We start from the raw sequence: 13,476 nt of genomic DNA on the forward strand, positions 1-13,476 counted from the left end.
CTCAAATTAGACAATAATGTGGCTCTTCTTACCAAAGCAGTAGAATAAAACATCATCTGTCACCTCAGCTCCTGGAGAAGATGATAATGTTTGTAGCAGAGTTCAAAGGAGTAGTGAGTCAGGTTTTAGAGAGAGCTGCCAGGTGAAGCAAACAAGCAAAACAATTGCATGTTTAACAAATTAAACAAGTAGCCAACATTTCGAAAATTATATTATGGAAAAGAAAAACCTTTCCAAATTTGCAGGATAAAGTCTCTGAAAATGTCGAAAGGGACTTAAAATGAGAAGCTACAAATATGTTCATTATCAAACAATGGCCATGGGTAAAAAAGCAAGGAGTGCTCAAGAAGGGAAGAAAAACAGAATGGAAGAGACAGACTAACACCGCATGGATAAAGAGTCCTTATTATATTTTAAAATTATACACAGTAGTTATTATTCTACACATTCATTCATAAATTCTATGTAAGTAAACATACATTTTAATCACTGTGTTTGAATTCCAGTTTTCTCAAAACACACACACACACACACACACACACACACACACACACACACACACACACACACCCCAAAAGCCTGTAACCTTTGAAAGTCTAAAATGTCAGAGTTCCTCCAGGTACTTACTTCATAGTTTAGATGGATCTTACCAGATTATTAGCAACAAGAATTCAGTGCCTATATCACAGTTAAAATTATAGTTAAAATATTTAATAGAGCGACACCCACCCTCAATGTGACTGGGCACCATCCAGTTGGTCAGGGGTATGGATAAAACAAAAATGCATAGGAAAGCTCGCTCTATCCTAGACCTAAGACACCCTCCTTCTGGTGCTTTTGGACATCCGAACTCCAGGCTCTCTGGCCTTAGGATTCCAGGAGTTGCACAGTGGCTGTCTGAGTTCTCAGGCCTTCGGCCTCTGACTGAGAGTTATACCATCAGCTTCCCTAGTTCTGAAGCTTCAGGACTTGGAGAGAGCTGTGCTACTCTCTTCCCTGGTTCTCCAGCTTGCAGACAACCTATCCTGGAACTTCTCAGCCTCCATAATCACATGATCCAATTCCTCTAATAAATGTAGAGATCCATCTCTCTCTCTCTCTCTCTCTCTCTCTCTCTGTCTCTCTCTGTGTGTGTGGATGTATGTATATGTATATGTATGTATATTTGTAGGATCTGTCTGAGAGAACCCAGACTAATACATCATGAAGCATATTATCAGAATAAAATTTGATAATGTATGTACAATGCTGAACACAGCATCTTGTATTTCAAAACATACTCAGCATCAAGTTACTGCAACTGTCGTCACTGATGACTCTTCTAAAATGAGATGCCATCACTTGTAGAATTATTTTTTAAAGATATATTTTTAAATGAAGAAGTCTTTTTATATGTCAAATAATTTACTTTAGATGTTTAAAACGGTACAGCTCACAAAAAAATGTTGGCTCATAACAACTTCTACTGAGTATGTCAGAAAATGGTTTTGAAGTTCAATCTTTTTTTATAAAAAGATCTATGAATATATTCAAAATTTACATGAACACTCAGCTATGTTTACTATAACTATTTTCCAAACTCCATGAGCTGATTAATTAAAACAGATCCTCTAGCCAGGAAGATAAGCATATGAATACAACATTCTTTCTTTTATCAATTATCTTGAAATATCTAGTGTAGCACATAGTAATTTTTATATGTAAGAGTGAAGGTGGTTTCTATGTCCAATTAGCAATAATTGTGCCTCGGATAATCTTCATTGACTATGATACTGCCACTCTGAAAAGCTGTCTATATCCAAATATTAATTTAATTTGTCAAAAAAACAGGCAGGCGTAGAAAGTGTTTTAGAACAAGACAATTAAATAATATAATATTTTCTATAATGTTTCATTTTCTTATTTCTTCTCAAGATCTCATGACAATAAATATACTTGCTTTTTTATCTCAAGAAGTACAAATTGTACAAACATAAAAGGTATGTCTCCCTTCAATATTTCCTCTTAATGCTGAGTGCAAAATTGGTTTCAGAAAGAAAATTGCTGACATTAAGCTAGGATGTGACTTGGCAACTGATTGCAACATATTTCTATAGGATGCTGTGGGATTTACTGAAAAAAGGATGTTTTAGACCCAGAGAGACTGTTGCTCTGTTCCCAGGGAAATGGAAAAAAAAAAAAAAATCTTGAGCTCTAGTTCTTGACTTATAGAACATGGGAATAAAGAAAAAAATTTCTGTTCATCTCTATACTTCAGTAAGTGGAGCAAAATTATTGGCTTTGCATCATTTCATCGATTAAGGAAGGTCTTATGACAGCATACTTCCACTCTTTTAAATATTAGATAATGGGTTTATTCACAAAGCGTTTTTTTAGGAACATATGTTTTAGGCATAAAGGTTATTCATCCAAAATAAAGATTCCCATATTTCTATCTACTTTGATTTTTCAATCATACTTAGTATTAACAAATAACAATTTATACTCCATTACTGATACTTGTTAATTAAATTACACTCCTGAACATCATTTTTTTTTTTTCCCAAATGACATAGTGAGAGTTGTGATTGGTTATTTGGGTTGTAACGACTGAAAACATACGTAGATCATATAAATTTGTGAAGGTTTTGCCATCACAAGCATTATAGGGAATAAAGAACATCAACTATCCTACAGTAAACCTAATGAAGACCAAATTGCCTCTAAGGTCAAAGCAATAGTTCTTTGTGTGCAAAAGCAGTTCACATAATTGATGCTGCATTGATGCTGTCTATAGAGATTTTAGTTTTCTCCACATTTTCTCTGTTTTTCAATTTTCTTTCTTTTCACTGGGGTCTATTGTTCTTTAACAGAAGTAATGGCCTTTTGTAAATATATAATTTTCACGTTGTAAGCATTCTTCCCAAGCTAGCTGCCCACCATCATGTTTTGGCTAGTCCCAGTCTCTGCTCGTAGAACACTTGTCCACACTCTAAGTTCTCTCTATCCTCCATAGCCCCCACTCATCTAATTCCTATAATCTTTTAACTAAAAGCCTTCAACTTATATACAGCTTTCTCTGCCTCATGTTTCAAGTTTAATGCATCATCTTAATTCATCTTTCCACATTTATTTCTGCTACATGCTGCTCTCTTTCTGCTCTATGTTACATCTCAATTATCCAGAATATGTTGTATTTCAACAAATCGCTAGTCTGTGCCAGGCATTGTTATTAGCAAAATGATACAGTCCTGCATGTAGCAAAGTTCCTGCCTTCACTGCATTTGCATTAATAGCTCTGATTAGTCAACTTAAAACCATTGTTCCTGTCATGCAGAACTCTATTGCCAAGCCACACAACACCCAGCCAGTAGGTTAGCAGCTCCATGGACATGGATCAAGGTACACATGTTGATTCAATCAACTTTGGACAGAAGGGTAAGATTTTGTCCTCAGCTTTTCTCATGGGAACATATACAACCCAAATGGAAAAACCCTGTATCCTCCTGCCCAAGCAAATAATTCAATAATAAATAATAGCTTCCACTAAAATATAATGAAGTGGTTACTTTGATAGGTAATAAAATATGTGCTATTTTCCTTTAGTTTTCTTTTGAAAATGTATCTTAACATTGCTTCAGTTTGGTTTTCCAGAGTATCCTGCATAAATGGACGCAAATCACATTCACTTTGCTATGTGGATGGGGGAGATGCAAACCGTGTCTTCAGTGCATGTCCAGATATTGCCACATGTTCAACCTTCCATTAGCTCCCAATAAAACATGTTTCCTTCTTCACAACTAGGAGAGCTCTCCTTTTCATACCTCTGCAGTGACATGATGGCATACCAAATAGAAAAGTAAAAGGTTCATATGAACTGTAATGTAAATATTATTCACATATTGAAATTCTGTAAACACTATATTTTTCCTGTGAAGCTTTTAAATTTTAATATTCTGTAAAGTACATTTTAAGCATTCACAATTGGATTTACTCATGATAAGAGTATATTTTACCTATAATAGGGAAATATATACGTGTGTGTGTGTGTGTGTGTGTGTGTGTGTGTGTATTAATATATTTTCTTTGAGACTAACAGTGAAGGCAAAGTTCTGAAACTGAATCTGTCAAAATGGGATTAGATGTGTGAGGGATTTATTTGGATAAACACTTTTGCAAGATTAGGTGGGGGAAGCAGAAATAGGCAGAAAGAGCCTTCAGCCACAATATTTGTAAATTGAAGGAGGAAAGAAAATAAAAATGGTTAGGTAAAATGAGTTTCAGATAGTAGCACAATACTTAAACATATTTTGGCAGGCCAATGGAGAGCTATCAAGTCTAAGGTTTCGTCCATATTGAGCAGGAACGGGCCTGCAGAGCACCTCACTATGCTTTGTCATTGGCTGAAAACAGTTGTGAGAAGGGGATTTTGGAGTGTAGGTAGTGATGGATACAAAGATGAACCCCAGGAGCTGTCAGTCAACTGTGATAGTCACTAGAGTAGATGTGCATGAAGCAGTCTCATGACAGTTACAAGTCTTGACCTCTCATTTTATACTAAAGTAAACTATAACTTTATTATGAAGACCATTGGGTCACCTATTTGCTATATACCAGTTGCTATGGTTTGAATGTGTCCCTCAAAATTCATGTGTTGGAAAATTCATCCCCAATCCAACAGTGGGAGGAGATGAAATCCTTTGGGAAATGATTATGTCATGATGGTGGCATCCTCATAAATGAATTAATGTCACTACAAAAAGGCTTGACAGAGGGAGTTTGGTCCCTATTCCCACCTTCAGTTCCTTCCTTCATGAGAAGATACAATATTTCTTCCCCCTTAGGGGTGCAGCAACAAAGTACTCTCTTAGACACAGACACTGAACTGCAGGTGACTTCATCTTGGATTTCCAGCTTGCAGAACTATGAGAAATCAATTTCGGTTCTTTATAAATGACCAGGTAGTAAATATTTTGTAATAGTAGCACAAACGAATTAACACAACAATTGTGAGGAAATGATTTCTGTAACATTTTACATAACAAAATTCAGTATTTTATAGGTTAGTCTGTGAAGTAGAGTTATTTATTTACTTGAAAGTTCTAATAATCTGCATGTCCCTGACAATTAAAGATGATGAGCATATTTTTTAATGTACCTGTTGGCCATTTGCATATATTCTTTGAAGAAATGTCTGTTCAAATCCTTTGGCCACTCTTTAATTAGATTATGCATGTTTTGCTATTAAATTGTAAGAATTTCTTATATATTTTGAAAATTAACCCATTATCAGATACATGGATTGCAAATATTTTCTCTGATTTTATAGATTGCTTTTTCATTCTGTTGATTGTATCCTTAGCTGTGCAGAAGTATGTTTGGTTTTTGTTTTTCTTGTTTGTTTTTAGTTTAATATAGTCCAACTTGCCTATTTTTTGCTTCTGTTTCCTGCGCTTTTGGTGTCATATCCAAAATTTCATTGCAAATAGTAATATCAAAAGGATATTACCTCACACCTGTTAGGACGTTGATTTTCCAAAAACAAAAAGATAAATGGTGAGGATGTAAGGAATTTGGAACCCGCGTACACTGTACATTGAGAATGTACAATGATACAGCAACTATGGAAACAGTATGGAGGTTCCTCCAAAAGCTAAAAACAGAATTACCATGCTATCCAGCACTCTCATTTCTGGATACATATCCAAAAAAATTAAAGTCAGGATCTTGTAGAGATATCTGCACTCCCGTATTTATAGCATCATTTTTCGCAATAGCCAAGATACAGAAATGACCCATGTCTATGCTCATTGGCAGATGATTGGATAAAAAAATTGAGGTATATATATACAATAGAATATTTTTCAGTCTTAAGAAGAAAATCCTGCCATTGGTGACAATATTGATGAACCTAAGGGATTTTATGCTAAGTGAAATATGCCAGTCACAAGAGGACAAATACTGCATAATTCCATATTTATGAGGTGTCTGTAATAAACTCACAGAAGCAGAGAAGACTACAGTAGTTCCCAAAGGCTGGTGTTGTGGGGTAATGGGAGGTTTTTCAAGGAATATGAACTTTGTTATGCAAGATAAATACATTTTAGAGAGCAGTTGTTCAATATAGTGCCAATAGTTTATACTATAATATTGTGTACGCCAAAATTTGTTGAGGCTGGGTCTCATATTCAGTCTTCTCACCACACACATACAGACATAAAGGGTTAAGATAAATTTCAGGGGGTCTTGGATATGTTTATGTGAATCATATCCAAGATAATGTGGTGACAGTATCAGGTGTGTTTGCATATGTTTAAACTCATTAAAGTATAGCAGTTAAATATGTGCAATTCTCTGTATATAAATTACACTTCAAATAGCTGTTAATAAAGTGCTCCTTAATATCATTGAAAGTGCATTAACTGGAAATTCAAACTTCAGAAAATATATTAATGGCATGCAGTCATTAGTTGGTATAATTTCCTATGGTGATAACATCTCTCTCCTTAAATTCAGTGCATAAGAACTGATACCAACTGCAGTTAAATAGCATCCACCTTATTTTGTTATATTTTACGTATCAATGTGTTCAAACACCCACAATTAGAATTTAAAGAATCTTAGAATATTTTCTCATTTATTGACAGAATCACAGATTCAATTTTTCTGATAGTTTATGTTCAGCCATTGCTCCAGCTATCCCAGAGATCGAGGGAGGTCTCAATAACTTATGAAGCATCATTATGTATTAGATATATGATGGTTAAAATGTCAGCTCTTCAATTTTTCCTTTATTTAAAATGGGTTCCAGGCACACACTGCTGTGACAGCCCTTGTTTTGTAAAGAATAGAATCTGCCAACCTTATTCTCAAATTTTAAACCTAGAACTGTATCCAAAAGCTACCTATAAAGTCATTTATTATGGGTTTTGCTTATCTCATTCTGAATGCTACAATGTAGTTTTAGAGTTTAGGGTTTCCACCAAGACATTTTTATTAAACATATACTAAAATAGAGTTTTCTCACTGAATTTTTTTCAGCAAGTTTATAAATCTCAAGTGCACAGCTTTCTGTAAGTTATTAATCAAAAATTAGCTTTATATATGTGAATATATCTATAGTATATTTTACATATATATATTATATACTATAAATTCTGAATTCCTGAAATCAAATACTGGTTTTATTATTAAGTGAATTGTCTAATTTCCCCTGGTAGGGACATTTGTATATTTCTAAACCAAACATTCCATTTTGTTATATGTATCGATTAAGATGACCTACACTATACTGCAGTAATAAATAACTTTCACATCTAAAACCAATTCAGTCTCTATAATAGGTTTGCAAGGAGACTTAATCATTTAGGAAGACAGCTGATAAAAACTCTGTCACAACTCATGCTAATACAGCTCATAAGGGACCATGGGAAGGCATTGCAGAAATTCCTTCTATTCAAATGCCATTGGTCAAAACAAGTAAGGTGGTTTCATCTACCTTCAAGCAGGGTGAAATACTGCCATCTTATTATTTGTATAGTATGAGAAAAACTATACAATTTGTGAGCAGTCTAATAGTTACATGATTGATAACATTTGTATTCACAACAGTGCCAGTAACAGAACCCAGAAGTATGTTATTTTTCCTTTCAAATTACTCATAAATATACCCATTGATTAATCATTGTGGGTATATTTATTCAACCAATGATATAACACATAATACTTCCATCTGGTTTGATATTTTCTATGTGTGCATCAGAATTTCATGAGATTTTGTAAAATGTTATAATAAAATTAATAAGCTCAAAGCCCATGCATGACATTTAATCTATTCCAAAAGAATGCCATTATGAAACTTAGGAAATATAGTGATCCCTTTTATCCATAGAGGATACATTCCAAGATCCCCAGTGGTTGCCTGAAACTGTAGGTAGTTCAAATTCTATATACACTGTACTTTGTCTTTTTTTTCTATACATACATACGTATGGTAAAGTTTAATTTATATATTAGGCACAGTAAGAAACTAACAACAATAAAAATGATAAAATAGAACATTTATAAGGCACTGTAATAAAAGTAGATGAATGTGGTCTCCTTCACTCTCTCTCTCAAAATATCTTGTTGTTATACACTCCCCTGTTTTTAGACCTCAGTTGAATGCTGGTAACTGACACCAGGGAAAACAGCCTGTACCCGGGGTCAGGGGTCGGGGGTCAGGGGGAACTAAACATGCTTTCTTTATTCTGAAGTTCTCAAAATCCTAGTAATTGAGTAACTTTATTCTTTCCGTGTATAATTTCAGGCAATTTATTCAACCTCTCTGCACCTAAGATTCAGGGATACGATGAGAATGATAGAACTGCTCTATCAGCTCACTGATGTGAGGATTAAATCTGCCAATGCATACAAATTCCTTAACATGGTCCTACACAGAAAATTCTTTAATGTGTTAACCAATACTCTGTATGAAGTGCATGATATCATGTATATTATTTTGCAAACCCCTATTTTGCTATAGGTGCAGATACAGCTTCAGGTAAGTACATGCAAACTAACTTATCTTTTAATATCTTAAAATTTTTCCGTTATAAGGATACAAAAACTATTCTACCAATTCCCTGTTGAAGACACTCATGTTTAATTTCGATTTCTTTTGCCATCATAAACAATGCTGTGAAAACATTCTTGTATATCCATCATCACATATCAATGCCTTTACTTCTGTAGGATAGATTCTTTTAAAAAATATTTTAACTTTTATTTTAGATTCAAGGGTGGATTTTTAATCTAGATGCTGAGACTAGCACTATGTATATTTTTGCATAATGAAAATATCAAGTTTTTTTTTTCTCCAAGTATAGTGACTTGCAGTTGCACTAAAGTATATAACATTTTCTAGGTTCATTGAAATTCCCTAAGAAAAACTATACACTCTTACGGTAAAAAATATATGTATAAAATTTATATTAGATTTCTTCATGTGTGAATTTAATAAACCAACTTTACAATTTTGCCAGAAGCCCAGCACAGTGCCTGGAATGTATAATTTCGTGTAAATTTTAGTTAAAATATTATAATTACATCAATTGAGGGATGTATAATATTAGAAATAAACACTGAAATTACAAATATGCTACTTCTGATATTATCAGGCCTAACAAAAACAAACTTGGTTGAATATTATAAAATCAGTTACACAAAAAATATCATTATCAGCTATTACCCACTACATATTTTTCAACATTCTGTTGTTGATTTAACTCATTTGCTAGATTAATATAATCATTCAAGACCATAAAATTAATTTCCCCATTTACTTTATTTTTATCTATATCTACGACAAACACTTTAAACCAAAATTTGAAGCGAATTTATTATAAAATAATTAGTATAAAAATAAAAGCTATTCAAAAGACATATATTTCTATTGTACATTCAGCATATTTTAGAAGGGTAATTCTTTTTCAATCAAGGTTGTATCATAGAGAAATATAAACCCAGATGTCTATCAAATACATGCAGTATTTCTTAAAGTAAATATAGCTATTAATGCCCTAATTCCATAGAAATATTACTCTTAAAAATTCTCAACACTGGTGATTTCTGAAGGAAAACACTGAAAATTTTAAAGAGGAAAATTTATATGTCTGAAAATGAATGATACATTTATTTTAGTTCACCCATATGGCATGTAACAAAACTTTCTGGACAAAGGAAATACATAAATTTCACAATTATGTATCACAGAATAAATGGTTAGATGCTAAAATTTTATATTTTATAGAATGTACTTGTTGTCATCATGCTCTTTTACATACATATAAGCAGTCAAACTATACAAGATTAGCTCTACAGAAAAAAAGTACAATTGTCAGAATCTTCTTTTGGATCTTTGCATTTCTTTTTCAATCAAATACTTCCAGCTGTTCTGATGATTATTAGAACATTTATAAAAGTACTCAAATATTATCACTAAGTACTCAACTCCAAACACTAGTCTTTTTTTCACTAGCAAGTAGGAGTAGTTCCCTTCCCAAAATTCAGGGACAATATCAGAAGAGAGTTCATCCAAGCAACTTGTTTATGAGACCATCATAAATTAATTATATCATGCTGAGTCAATACTTGACATTCATTTCTAAGATTAGATGTTATGGAATTCATCAGCCTCTACAGTAGATATTTAGGGATGTCTTCTGACATAAAGTGATGTGTTGGAGAAAATATTTCAAATAAGAAAATCAGAAAAATAAAAGAATAATTACAAAAGAGTCTGAAGAAGAGGGAGTAGTGAAAGTATTCTGTGGTCAGAGATGTGAGTCAATGTTTCTGTACTTTTTGTTCTGCCATAACAAAATATGTGAGACTGTGTAATTTACAAAGAACAGAGACTTATGTTTTATAGATCTAGGGACTGGGAAGTCCAAGATCAAATCACTGGAATATGCGGTATCTGGTAAGTACCCAGTCTCCGCTTCCGAGATGGTGTCTTGCTGCATCTTCCAGAGAGGAGGAACACTGTTTCTCAAATGACAGTAGAGGAGAAGAACCAAGAAAGATAGGTCACTTATAAATGTCCTTTTTCATAAAGGCACTAAACTTACTCTTGAGGTAGAAACCCTTATAGCCTAATCACCTCAAAAGTCCCACCTCTCAGCTGGGAGCTGTGGCTCATGTCTGTATCCCAGCACTTTGGGAGGCCAAGGCGGGTGGATCACGAGGTCAGGAGATAGACAACATCCTGGCCAACATGGTGAAACCCCATCTCTACTAAAAATACAAAAATTAGCTGGGTTGGTGGCATGTGCCTGTAATCCCAGCTCCTCAGGGGGCTGAGGTGGGAGAACAGCTTGAACCAGGGAGTTGGAGGTTGCAGTTAGTGGGTATTTGAAAATATTGTAGGAATAATAATCCTGAATGTTTCGAGGTCTGAGATGTGGCTCTGCTATTAAGGTCTAAGATGTGGTTCTACTACTTGTGCAATCTTAGAACCAAAATTTAATTTTCTTTAACAGTGTTCTGTTGTATAATAGAGATGTGTCAGAGTCTGAGATCTTTAAAGACAGTTTGAATCAGTGGTAAATGTCATTGTCTTTAAAATCAAACTGACACTCTTTTGAATCTCTAGTCGTTCATAGTTCATTACAAATGGTGATAAAAGTAGAGACAAGATGTTGATGTTTTGAAGAAAGATTTACTCATATTACAGATTCTTTGTGTCAAAATGATAGTTTAAACTACTATGTAGTTGGATTGATGGAGTGACAAATGCTCAAGAGGATCAAAACTCTTTATGACTTTTTTATGGCATCATACTAATCTGAAAATTTGATTGATCACTGAACTCTAATAATAATGTTTCCCACTACTAACAAAGGGCATCAAAATAATAATAATTGCATTTAGGTGCTAAAGGGTTCAATGAACCTAAAGGGCTAACATTATAAGGACAGGGATAACTCAAAGCCTGTGAAGAGACTTTAACTTGGGTTTTTCCATCTTGAAATGAACAGAGCACAGCTTTAGGATAACACAGAATATAAAGCAGAAATTCCCTTGGGAAATCAGCTAAGTCAAATCCATTAGTTTGTTCAATTGGCCCTATTTTCCTAGATAAATCACTTGTAATATCACCAGACACATTCTGCATAAAAGAATCTTGACTAGAAATAAAAATGCTACAGCAGCTCTTAGTATGTCTAAAGTTAAAATTGTCTGAAAATGTACATTATGGACATGCTCTTATGATGAAAATGGACTTTTTAACAAAATGATTTGAATCACTTTCTGTGCTAAAAAAAAAAAAAAAACAAAAAAAAAACTTACCACTTTTTCCTTCTCATTGGTTATGTGTGTTCAATGGCATTTTCTTAATGATAGAATACATGACAAAATTGATCCGATGAGAACACCTAGTCCTTGCTTCTATAGAAATTTAATCCACTAAATCGCCAAGCCAAAAAAGAAGGGGCCTACAGGATTTAAGAAGGCATTCCATTTAAGAGCGAATATAATTTTTCCAAGTGGATTATTTTTCAGTTCAAGGTATCTTTGAAAGCACTATCAGTTCACCTTTCTATGAGCTGTTAGATGTAACATTAAAGAAATGTCTGAAAATAAAGCTGTTAAACTGCACAGATGTAAAGTTCAAAATTTCTTAAAGCATAGTATAGGTTGAATCCTAAAAATATAGATAATGTCATCTCAAAACCTTTTTAATAAAATATGGGCATCTTTCATAATTTAGGCATAGCACTTCTCAGCAACTAAACATAAATTACATCATTCCACTGGATTTCCTAAAGGAGTTCAATACTTGAGATAGAACCATCAATTAATCATTAGACCAGGTTTTCTGTACCTAAGGAAAATTAGACAGCAAAACATTGAAAAATCTAGCTGTTTATAAACAAACAAACAATAAACTATACTTTGCCTTAAAAATAAAACGTAGTAAGCTATCCCTGAAATATAGGAAGATAAATTACATGCATAATACTGCTCCATCACAAGTAACTGCATTTCATTGCTTCTTGGCAAGGAGAAGAGTAGACTGGATATATTTGGGGAAGATATTACTTGAGAAAAGACATTCTAAATCTCTAGACTTTGCTAATCCTATACAATCTTAACATCATTTACTAATTACTTTCATAAGAGGTGTTTCCTGCATGAACTCTGGAAACAAAATGCAATCAATTTCATAGTCAATTTATGTTAAAGAGCAAGAAAAAGTATTAGAATAACAGCATTGCATCCTATAGGTGAAGAGAATGAGGCCTGAAGGTATAACATTTTAACATGATTTTTTCTTAAAAAAAAAAAAAAAAAAAAAAAAAAAAAAAAAAAAAAAAAAAAACAGAATTAACTGTAGCTTTCTGACTTCCAGATATGGATAGCAAAAACATGCTTCCAAAATCATGTTGGAAATTCTGTTTTAAGTCAGAAACCAGTTAAATAGAATGAAGCTTTATAATAGCATTAATATTTTGGGTGCATCATAGATTGGTCTTGAAACTTTAATGCTTTTACTTTAGATTAACTTAACATTACGTTTTTGTTTTCTATATTATCTATCTAGCTATCTATATGTTTTCGTGTGTGTGTGTGTACATATATATATATGTACACCACATTTATATATATATATAGGAACAGGAAACCACATTTTACCTTCTTTCTTAAACAAGTCACAGTATCCCGACATGCAAAGTACACATGTCCTCCTTCTTAAGAACCCAGTGCTTCATCCAATTGCAATACAATGATGTATATCTTATCTGGATAAAGATGAGTCTCTTTGAAATGTTTATTCTTTTTGTGGAAACTGGTAAAGTCAAGTCCATGTTAGCTTCTCTATATACAAGCAATGCTGACATAGAGTCAGGAAAACTATACATATATATATATATGTACACAAACACACACATACACAGATGGACTTATTACAAGGTTTATACAATTGTGGCAGCTTATTAAGCAAGGCAGATG

Source organism: Macaca thibetana, chromosome 6 (genome assembly GCF_024542745.1).
Source record: "Macaca thibetana thibetana isolate TM-01 chromosome 6, ASM2454274v1, whole genome shotgun sequence".
Classification (NCBI taxonomy): domain Eukaryota; kingdom Metazoa; phylum Chordata; class Mammalia; order Primates; family Cercopithecidae; genus Macaca; species Macaca thibetana.